Below are 10930 nucleotides of genomic sequence, written 5' to 3' on the forward strand. Positions count from 1 at the left end.
TGTTAGGCTTTACCATTTATTATCCTTTGTAGTGCTGGATTTGTAGAAAGATATTGTGTAAATTTGGTTTTGTCATGGAATATCTTGGTTTCTCCATCAATGTTAATTGAGAGTTTTGCTGGATACAGTAACCTGGGCTGGCATTTGTGTTCTCTTAGGGTCTGTATAACATCAGTCCAGGATCTTCTGGCCTTCATAGTTTCTGGCGAGAAGTCTGGTGTGATTCTGATAGGTCTCCCTTTATATGTTACTTGACCTTTTTCCCTTACTGCTTTTAATATTCTTTCTTTATTTTGTGCGTTTGGTGTTTTGACAATTATGTGACGGGAGGTGTTTCTTTTCTGGTCCAATCTATTTGGAGTTCTGTAGGCTTCTTGTATGTCTATGGGTATCTCTTTTTTTAGGTTAGGGAAGTTTTCTTCTATGATTTTGTTGAAGATATTTACTGGTCCTTTGAGCTGGGAGTCTTCACTCTCTTCTATACCTATTATCCTTAGGTTTGATCTTCTCATTGAGTCCTGGATTTCCTGTATGTTTTGGACCAGTAGCTTTTTCCGCTTTACATTATCTTTGACAGTTGAGTCAATGATTTCTATGGAATCTTCTGCTCCTGAGATTCTCTCTTCCATCTCTTGTATTCTGTTGGTGAAGCTTGTATCTACAGCTCCTTGTCTCTTCTTTTGGTTTTCTATATCCAGGGTTGTTTCCATGTGTTCTTTCTTGATTGCTTCTATTTCCATTTTTAATTCCTTCAACTGTTTGATTGTGTTTTCCTGGAATTCTTTCAGGGATTTTTGCAATTCCTCTCTGTAGGCTTCTACTTGTTTATTAATGTTTTCCTGTGTTTCCCTAAGTGTGTTCATGTCTTTCTTGAAGTCCTCCAGCATCATGATCAAATATGATTTTGAAACTAGATCTTGCTTTTCTGGTGTGTTTGGATATTCCATGTTTGTTTTGGTGGGAGAATTGGGCTCCGATGATGGCATGTAGTCTTGGTTTCTGTTGCTTGGGTTCCTGCGCTTGCCTCTCGCCATCAGATTATCTCTAGTGTTACTTTGTTCTGCTATTTCTGACAGTGGCTAGACTGTCCTATAAGCCTGTGTGTCAGGAGTGCTGTAGACCTGTTTTCCTCTCTTTCAGTCAGTTATGGGGACAGAGTGTTCTGCTTTCGGGCGTGTAGTTTTTCCTCTCTACAGGTCTTCAGCTGTTCCTGTGGGCCTGTGTCTTGAGTTCACCAGGCAGCTTTCTTGCAGCAGAAAATTTGGTCTTACCTGTGGTCCTGAGGCTCAAGTTCTCTCGTGGGGTGCTGCCCACGGGCTCTCTGCAGCGGCAGCAACCAGGAAGACCTGTGCCGCCCCTTCCGGGAGCTTCAGTGCACCAGGGTTCCAGATGGTCTTTGGCTTTTTCCTCTGGCGTCCGAGATGTGTGTGCAGAGAGCAGTCTCTTCTGGTTTCCCAGGCTTGTCTGCCTCTCTGAAGGTTTAGCTCTCCCTCCCACGGGATTTGGGTGCAGAGAACTGTTTATCCGGTCTGTTTCCTTCAGGATCCGGCGGTGTCTCAGGCACAGGGGTCCTGCCGCTCCTGGGCCCTCCCCCACGGGAGCCCAGAGGCCTTATACAGTTTCCTCTTGGGCCAGGGATGTGGGCAGGGGTGAGCAGTGTTGGTGGTCTCTTCCGCTCTGCAGCCTCAGGAGTGCCCACCTGACCAGGCGGTTGGGTCTCTCTCTCTCACCGGGTCTGGGAGCAGCCATTTTTTTTTTTTTTTAATGTACCTCTCCTTTCTTGTAATCTGCTCTGTGACTGAGGCAGAGTATGGAGCAAAGGAAGCATTTTTAATAGTAAACACATGAGCGAATGGATGGATTTTTTTTTTTTTTTTTGGAGCTGGGGACCGAACCCAGGGCCTTGCGCTTCCTAGGTAAGCGCTCTACCACTGAGCTAAATCCCCAGCCCCGAATGGATGGATTTTAATGTGATTCACCCAACTGTTGGCTTACATTTGTAGCCCAAATATGTTTTATTTAGATTACAACTTTATTCTCTTTTAAAAACCTGCATGTATATACGTATATCTCCACATGGGTATGTGCATGTGTGTACAATGTCCACTGAGGCCAGGAGAGGGCATCAGATGCCTGGAGCTGGAGTTACAGGCCCTTTCGAGTCCTCATGAGTGCTGGAAACCTAGCTCTGACCCTCATCGAGAACAATAAACAATTTTAACTGCTCCGCCATCTCTTCAGCCCTCTACTAAGTTTATTTCTTTTTAAACATTTTTATCCACTAGATTCCACCTTTCTTCCTTTTAAAAATGGATTTGTAAGTGGAGGGCAACACGACAGGGTTCATCTAAGATTTCACAGAGCATCCACTCTCATTTTATTATGTGCTTATTGAGATTGTGTTAGAATGACCTGGTATCCCATTACACTTCTCATCGATGAATAAGGATAAAGGCCAGAATCACTTGGTATTTTCTCAGCGGCTCTCACCACAGCATACTGCTACAATGTACAGTGATCACAAGCATGTAGCTATAGCTGCAAACGTGATGAGGATTTTCAATGGTCCCTATCTTGTTTTGTTATGTGCCCGTGGTTACACTATGTAAGGTTCTCTAATGTGCCTGTCTTCAGTCATTCCCTTTCTATCATGCTGACTTATTTTACCTGCTGTGTTTGGATAAGCTAGCTATGTAAATATGTTTGATTTTTAAAGGTTTATCTAATATTTTAAAAGTCATGTGTATACTGTGTGTGTCTGTGTACCTCTGAGTTCAGGTGCTCTCAGAGGCCAGGGGTATTTGATTCTCTTGAACTGGAATTTCAGGCAGTTGTGAGCCACTAATGTGTGTGCTGGGAACTGAACTGGGGTCCTCTGGAAGAGCAGCGCCATCTTAGCCATTTTTTAGCTCATCATCAATACATTTGAAATACCCACTTATGAGGGCTCTTTATTAGCAAGTGCAGCAAACTCTCTGAAGTAAGTCTCACATGTTTAAAAAGCTATAGAGACAAGAGCTGGGAAGAGAGCCCTCAGCTGTTTTGACTTACTTCTACCTGTCAGTGAAGTATAATCTGGCTTCTAATTTCACCACATGACTGACTTCATGAAACCTTGCTCCCTTGGCCCACAGCCTGCTCCTGACTCTGCTCCTTCAGAAAGGCCTTACGCTGCTGACTTTCTGTTTCAAATGGCCTCTGAGTTGGGATGTGTGACAGCTGTAGTCTTCTTGCTTCCTTGGCTGTGCTAGCACCAGCACCAGCACCAGCACCAGCACCAGCACCAGCACCAGCACCAGCACCAGCACCAGCAGCACCAACGTTTTATCATTCTAAGATGTGATTTTGACTCCCGGCTTGATTTGTGTGCTTTTGTCAGAAACTAAGTTTATGCTTCACCTATATTTACGTGGCTCCAAGATCAATATAGACCGTCTTATATTGAGCTCCTGGTTTCTGATCCATATTTCTAACAGCATCCAGCCATGGATCAGGGGGTCATCTTTGAGTGCCACTGTCCTGATCTCTCGTTTCCAAAGCATCTGTCTACACTTGTTGCGTACTTCCTAGACATTAAATCTCCAGTGTTTAGAACAGCCAACGACTTTTGGGTAAAGAGTCTTCCTGTTCCATCAGAGGGGACATTCCAACACCTCAGAAGGGTTGGCAAAGATAACGTTTCGGCAGAAAATAACTAAATGGCAGTACTTGACAGATTAGACTTGAATTCATACCAATCCTCCTGCCTCAGCTTTCTTTAGTCTGGGATTGCACATGTATACTATCATGCTTGGCCAATGGACATTTAGCAAATTTTTTTTTATCATAATTGTACCTCGAGGTGTGAACACATGTTGGTCTTCCATTGGTCTCTATGTATCTTTGTGTGGATCTTTTCTGAACTTTGGGACATAGCTCTCCTGACCTTGGAGCTCAGGCAGGGTCAGAAAGAGGACAGTTAGACAAGCGCCACTCTGATGAAGAAGAAGTCAGGTGGTACAGTGTGCCTTTGCTGGGTTGTGCTTTGCGTTACTACAAGGTCAATGTGAGAGACTCAGCCTAATGCCAAAGGGCTTTTAAAATTTCTGCTTGATAATTTGATAAATGAGCCAGACTTTATTGCATGTGATAAGGTTGTTTTCTTTCTCCTCCTCCTCTCCTCTCTCTCCTCCCTTTCCTCATTGTCATTTTCTATGCTGAGGGATGGACCCAGAACCTTGTGGATGTGAGACAAACTCTTGACCACTGTACCGTATCCCAAACACCATCTGGTTACTTCTGATATTGTCTAAAACCTAGTCCAGCTCAGAATTCTCCTATGTTCCCGTTTTGGGTCACTTAATTTTGAGTGATTTAATATAGGGAGGATGCAATCTCTCCCCAGATTCACGCACCACTGAGGAAAGAATCCTGCACACCAGAGAGTTTGTTATTCACTGGGCTACAGACTTTGATCCACTTTTGGGCATGTACAAAATGAGAGAGAGAAAGAGAGAGAGGGAGGGAGAGAGAGAGAGAGAGAGAGAGAGAGAGTTATCTCCTTTTCTATTAGTGGGGTTAGCTTTGATATCTTTGATATCTTCACTTTGGTGAAGGCATATTGAATTGTATTTGTATTGAATAAGCTAAGGCTGCTTGGTGCTCTGTTTCCCAATAGCACTAGATAGACGCAGGTCTGGCCAGAGGAAGTAGCCACTTGAGCTAAAGCAGATCCTCAAACACTAGGCAGTTTGCTTTTTCTGTTCTTAAGTATTACACATCCCAGTCTCCACAGAGCTCACCCCTCTAGAAGCCCAAACCAAAGGCACACGTGTTTTAAATCTCCTCATGTAGTTGGAAAATGGCTTCACAGCATTTAAAGCGTGGACAATCCAACTCAAGGTAACATACAGGTTGGAGGGTATGTGTGTATGAAGTTGTCTTAAATCCTTCTGGGGTAAGGTGAGCAGGCATGAGAGGAAATTGTGAAAACTCTATTTAAAGTTTAAACCATGCATCTACCATGATGTCAAACAATGGGTTAGTTTAAGGCCTTGGGGCCAATAGTTAAGTTGAATTTATTTTTTATAGTAGAAACTAGATTCTGTCAATGATAGGAAGGTCCTATTTACTTAGGCAAATGAATATGAATAAGTGTTCTTGAAGGATGTTATTATTGAATGTTAAGTATGACTACATTTAATAAAATCTAGATATGCATCATACTTCAAGATAGAATTGAGACCCTTTTGCATACTATACAATGGTTTCAGTGCAGCCTATACACCAAAGACCTCATGAAACACATTTTTATCCTGAGGCCTATTCTGTAGGGTTTCCAATCTGCCAGGTGCTGATTTTGTTTCTTTGTATCTGAACTTAAACAAATAAACAAACAGCCCTACTTCATTTAATGTACCCGTGATAATAGATCATCATGTTTGTCTCATAGTTGTAATCATAAGCAGTCTGTGAGAAGCTGTGAGAAGCTGTAGTGGTGGCTCACTCCTTGAGGCAAAAGCAGGCAGATCTCTGTGAATTCAAGGCTAGCCTGGTCTACAGAGTGGGTTGCTGGACAACCAGGGCTACACAGAGACACCTTGTCTCCAAAAGCAAAAGCAAAATGAAACAAAAATCAAAACAAAGAAAACCAAACCAAACAAAAAACCTAGGAGATGGGAGCATCATTAATGTCAGGGTCAAGTATTTCCTCCAGGAATATCAGCTCATGAGTGGTTTCTAGTTGTGGGTTATATCTGAAATTGCCAATTAATACTGTCCATAGTTACCATAAGGACTGTAGTAAGTTCCACTTGTTCTGTAGAACATGTTATCAGTTCCATTACAAATGTCCAAATAACAGACGGATTCTCTTCTGCTGTCTTTCTTTCATCTGGCTCTTGAGATAGCACCATATACTGCAGCTCAGACTTAAATGCAAGTCAGCCTGTAGCTCAGGTTGCCCCCAAATAGTAAACCTCCTGATTCCATGTGTAAGTCGTCTTGTTCAGAATGTCTCTTTGATGTTTGTGACCTTATATATCTCCCTTCTTTTAGAAGAGAAAGATATAATATGACTGAACTTTAGTCCAGTTGGTGGAGTGCTTTCCTGCATACAGCCATGGATTTGGTCCCCAGAACCACATGAACTAAGAATTATGGTGTGTTTCTGGAATTGTAACATGTGGGAAGGAGGCTGGAGGATCAGAAATTTAAAGTCATTCTGATCTCCATACAAGTTTAAGAGCAGACTTAGTTACTTTATATACTTGGATAGATTCTCCCATTAAAGTACAATGTGAGGGCTGGATTGCACTGTTGACCAACAGGCAGGGGTCCTGCAATCTGACTCACCACCGGGGAATGCTTTAGAGCATAACTCTGGATAGTAATGAATATTAATGACCTTAGAAGGAAATGTCACAGGTTTCACAGCTACAGTCTTCTTAGCTGAGACTCATACTTTCATGCATCTTTAGGAAAGACAGACTTAATCCATGAAGAAATAACTCAGCTACTGAGGTGAAAGAGAAGGTGAGGTAACTCACAGTTCAGTCAACTTTACTTTGACTGGATACCACACCCCTAGGTAGACTAGCCAGAACGGTGACTGTAGATAGTGACTAGTGGAAAATCCACACACCTGAAAAATGTGGTGTAACACTTGGCTACACACAAAGCCTCATGGGAATTGTTTTAAGTTCAGTCTATACCATTTCAAGATATAGGATTATTGATATTGATAAACAAAGTTGAGAATTGTTCAAAAACCAGCCCCTCCCTCATTTTAGACAAATGAATTGTGTAGAGGTCAAATTTTGTGTCTGTCTGTCTGTCTGTCTGTCTGTGTACACATGTATAATTCTTAGAGTCTTTTATCAATAGTATCAGCATATAGAGAAAATAGGGATTGTAGCCAACAACGAATTGCAGGTTGGGCTGATGGACTATTGCTGGGGGAAAAATTAGGTTCTTCAAAAAGATGTGATTAGTTTCTAACTTCTGATACCCATGGACCTTATTTGGAAATAGGACTTTGTAGGAATAGTCAAATATGATGAAGTCACACTGGAATAGTGTGAGTCCTAAATGCAATATGCTTGGTTGCTCTGATGTGGAGAACACACAGAGAAGAGAGAACACACACAGAGGAGGAAGAACCCCCTCATATACATGCATACATACACATAGACAATACAGACAGATTCACATTCACATACAGAAAAAGACAAAAAACCCATGAGAAAGCACAGATATGGAAGACCCTATGGCAACATGATTGTCCAACTATATATAAACCAAAGAACAGCAGATTCTGGCAATCTCTTGAATTGAGGAAGAGACAAGAGGCATTCTTGCCAGGAAACTTCAGAGAACATGATTTGAGATTTCTAGACTTCAGACCTGTGAGTGAATGCATTTCTGTTGCTGACTTCACTATGGCCGCCCTGGGAAGCAACTACAAATCTATTTCAGTGACATGTGCATGAAAACAGGACAATGGAAAGATCTCAGGATGAAGCCTGAAATGTCAGCTGCTCTGAATAGTCTAACACTTTCAGTCTTCTGGGATAGTGTAAGTCCATTCCAAACCTGGTCTTTACTACCCATATAATGGAGCCAATTTGGATTCTCCTTGAGTTAGGTTGAGGGATCCTGATGTGTTCTGACAAACTTTATGAAAGAGAGGTAGACTATTTTGAGTGCTGTTTTGACCTATTGCTTCCCCTGTGGACCACATCTGTAAATGCTGTCATTACATTGGAGAGAAGCTCAGCAAACAACTTTCTCTGTAGGGAGTAGTGGGCAGGATGAATGAATGAGTCTTTACAGCTGTATCTTTCTTGGGAGGTTTTCATAGATAAGGACTTGATCGTAGCTGGCCAAAGAGGGTCCCTGAAAGTGGAGTTGACAGCTGTAATTGATTGGCTGATCATAGCCCTGGACCTGGGTACCAAACCTTCTTTGAAGAGAGGTAAAGTAGTGCTTGTCTTTGCTACAGGTGGTATGAAGCATTTGGAAGGACGCTGATGGGATTTTGGTATTAGAAATAGTAGGGAACTCAAGAAGGAATATTCTAGATGAAAAATATGGTCAGTTGGTAGATGAATGGTCTATAGTCTTCCCCTAGAACTTTGTCTTTGATGTATAACATCTGTTTCCTTGGAGTATGGATGTGGACGGACAAAGAAAAAATCGAACAATTCAAAGTTAGTTATAAACCGGGATATCAGATTACTGATCAGGTGAATGGATTGGAAAGATAGAAGATCTCTGGTAAAACAAGGGAACAGAGATAGGCACAGAGAGATAAAACAACTCAAACGTAGAAACGTCCATCAAAGGATGCTGTGGTTAGAACAGAGGAGGAAACCATGCTGCATTACTTGCAAAGTTGAATTGTGAAGAATGCCTCACTCTGCTTCCTGTAACCACATAAGGTTCCTGAAGTGGCATTTTATAATAGAATGGAACCTTATTTAGTGCATGGTTCTGGAGATTAGGAACTGCCACTCATGGTGCTAGCATTTGTTTGCCAACTACAGTCTTTGCTGCATTATGACGTGGAAGGCACAGAATTGGGCAGAGCCAGTGTGTTAGTTGAAACATCTCCTCAGTTTCCCCTTCTTCCTTCTCCATCTCCTCATACTCTCCTCTCCCTTCCTGGTCCCCCCTCTCTCTAACCCTCCTTTTCTCCCTTCGTTTCTCCTATTCCTTGCTTCCTCCTCTCCTCTTCCTTCTCTTCTTATTTCTTTGACAATCTTCGTTATATAACGCACACTGAACTCGAACTCAGAATCTTCTTGCTTCCGCCTTCTGGGTGCTAGGATTACAGAGGTAAACCTCCATAAAGAGCACTTACTCATTTTTAAATGCCATTCATAATGTCTTTTGCTGGGGGACGGCTGTGGTGGTTTGAACAAGAATGGCCCCCATAGGCTTATATATTTGAATGTGTGGGCATTACGGAGTGATCCTGCTTGAGATTAATTAGGAGGTATGGCCTTCTTGGAGGAAGTGTGTCATAGAGGGTGGGCTTTGAGGTTTCAAAAATCCCATTTCAAGCTAAGAGTCTCTCTCTTCATGATGCCTAAAACTTCAGATGTAGAGATCTCTCCACTCTTTTGGCTTCTCCAGCACCATGCCTGCCTACATTCTTTCTACCATGATAAAAATGGACTGAACCTCTGAAACTATAAGCCAGCTCCAATTAAAGTCTTATTTTTATAAGAGTCGCCATGATCATGTGTCTTTTCACAGCAATAAAATGTTGGCTAAGCTGTCATAGAGTCGGCCTAGTTCAGGCTACTCTTGATCATGACTCTGACAGACTAAATTTCACACTGATGTTAAAAGCCACACAGATACTTCAGCTCAATATGTTAAGAACCTGAAACAGTAAAGAGATGAATGAATGATAACATTTTCATTAAAATTTTAACGTCTCCTATTATGTGCTGTGTGATTTTGCTTCAAAATTATTAATAAATGGAAATATTTCCACTTTAAAAAAATGTTGGCTAAGACAGGGCTCCATTCTCATAATGTCAATGAATCCCAATTACCTCTTTTAAAAGACTTCTGCTCCAAATATCATGGACATACAGTTTTAGATCTAGTCTTCAATGCCTGAACTTTTAGGGTCACATGTTCCATAGACAAGATTATTTAAATGGTGATCTAGTATCAATGAAAACTTTTTAGAGTCTGATAGAAAGCTGTCATTTACATTCATTTGTCATTCATTCATCCATCCATCCATCCATCCATCCATCCATCCATCCATCCATCCATCCATCCACATGTGGATTCCCTCAGTGAACTTCCCAGGAGAAAAATTTAACCTAACAATGTAGTTTTTAAAACATTTCTAGATATTAACACTGTGCCACAAGCCAGCATCTATCAAACATCTACAATCTTCACGGCACTGTGGTGTGTGAGTAAACATGTTACATACTATTTCAAGTCTTAAGTTCTTCAATCTCTTGTAAAAGGAAGAATGTAGAGGCAGGCAGTAGAACTAGGAAAATGCTTAAACCTGTAAAAATGTTATTAATCCTTTGAGAATTTCACTCAGTGTAGTTTTTTCTTATTCAATCCTTACTCCTCCTTCTAAGTCCTCCCAGACCCACCCCTACCTCTTCAATTTCTTCACTTAATGCCCTCCCTCCAAACTCAGCAGATCTCAGCTATATTTCCCACATACCCTTAGCTGTGGTGCCATACACCAGTGTGTGGTTGACCTGCCAAGAGCCATACTTTAAAAGAAAATGGACACACATGCTCTCTCCCAGCAGGTATCAGTTGCCAGTAACCTCCCAGCCAGGGATAATTCAGGCAACAATAGAAGAAACAAGACAAGGGAATGATGGCCAGTTGGATTGGTCAGATGTATAAACTGGAGCAAGATGTCATTTCTTTCTTTTTTTTTTATTAACTTGAGTATTTCTTATATACATTTCGAGTGTTATTCCCTTTCCTGGTTTCCGGGCAAACATCCCCCTCCCCCCTCCCCTTCCTTATGGGTGTTCCCCTCCCAACCCTCCCCCCATTGCCACTCTCCCCCCCACAGTCTAGTTCACTGGGGGTTCAGTCTTAGCAGGACCCAGGGCTTCCCCTTCCACTGGTGCTCAAAAATATGGAACGCTTCACGAATTTGCGTGTCATCCTTGCGCAGGGGCCATGCTAATCTTCTCTGTATCGTTCCAATTTTAGTATATGTGCTGCCGAAGCGAGCACAAGATGTCATTTCAATATAGGGATCTTAAAAGAAAGTTCCAGTTGAGGAGCCTGGCTTTGAGCTAGACATAAAAGATGAGTTTGCAGTCCCAGTGCAGACTGGGGTTGGCCATCAGCTGTCCTGTTTATGACGACAAAAAAGTTGCAGAAAAGTTTTTTTTTAAATAATATTTTCTAGATCATGCTTATAATCTAACCCTTGAGTGAT

At 41.9% G+C, this 10930-nt stretch overlaps 1 non-coding gene across 1 annotated transcript; it reads right to left on the reverse strand.

Annotated features, from left to right (window-relative positions):
* Positions 1-10615: 10615 nt before the first annotated feature.
* On the reverse strand, positions 10616-10722 carry LOC120097293 (U6 spliceosomal RNA). Its single transcript, XR_015639173.1, has one exon. It is a non-coding gene; the product is annotated as a U6 spliceosomal RNA (small nuclear RNA).
* Positions 10723-10930: the final 208 nt, after the last annotated feature.

Source organism: Rattus norvegicus, chromosome 15 (assembly GCF_021556685.1).
Source record: "Rattus norvegicus strain SHRSP/BbbUtx chromosome 15, alternate assembly SHRSP_T2T, whole genome shotgun sequence".
Taxonomy (NCBI): domain Eukaryota; kingdom Metazoa; phylum Chordata; class Mammalia; order Rodentia; family Muridae; genus Rattus; species Rattus norvegicus.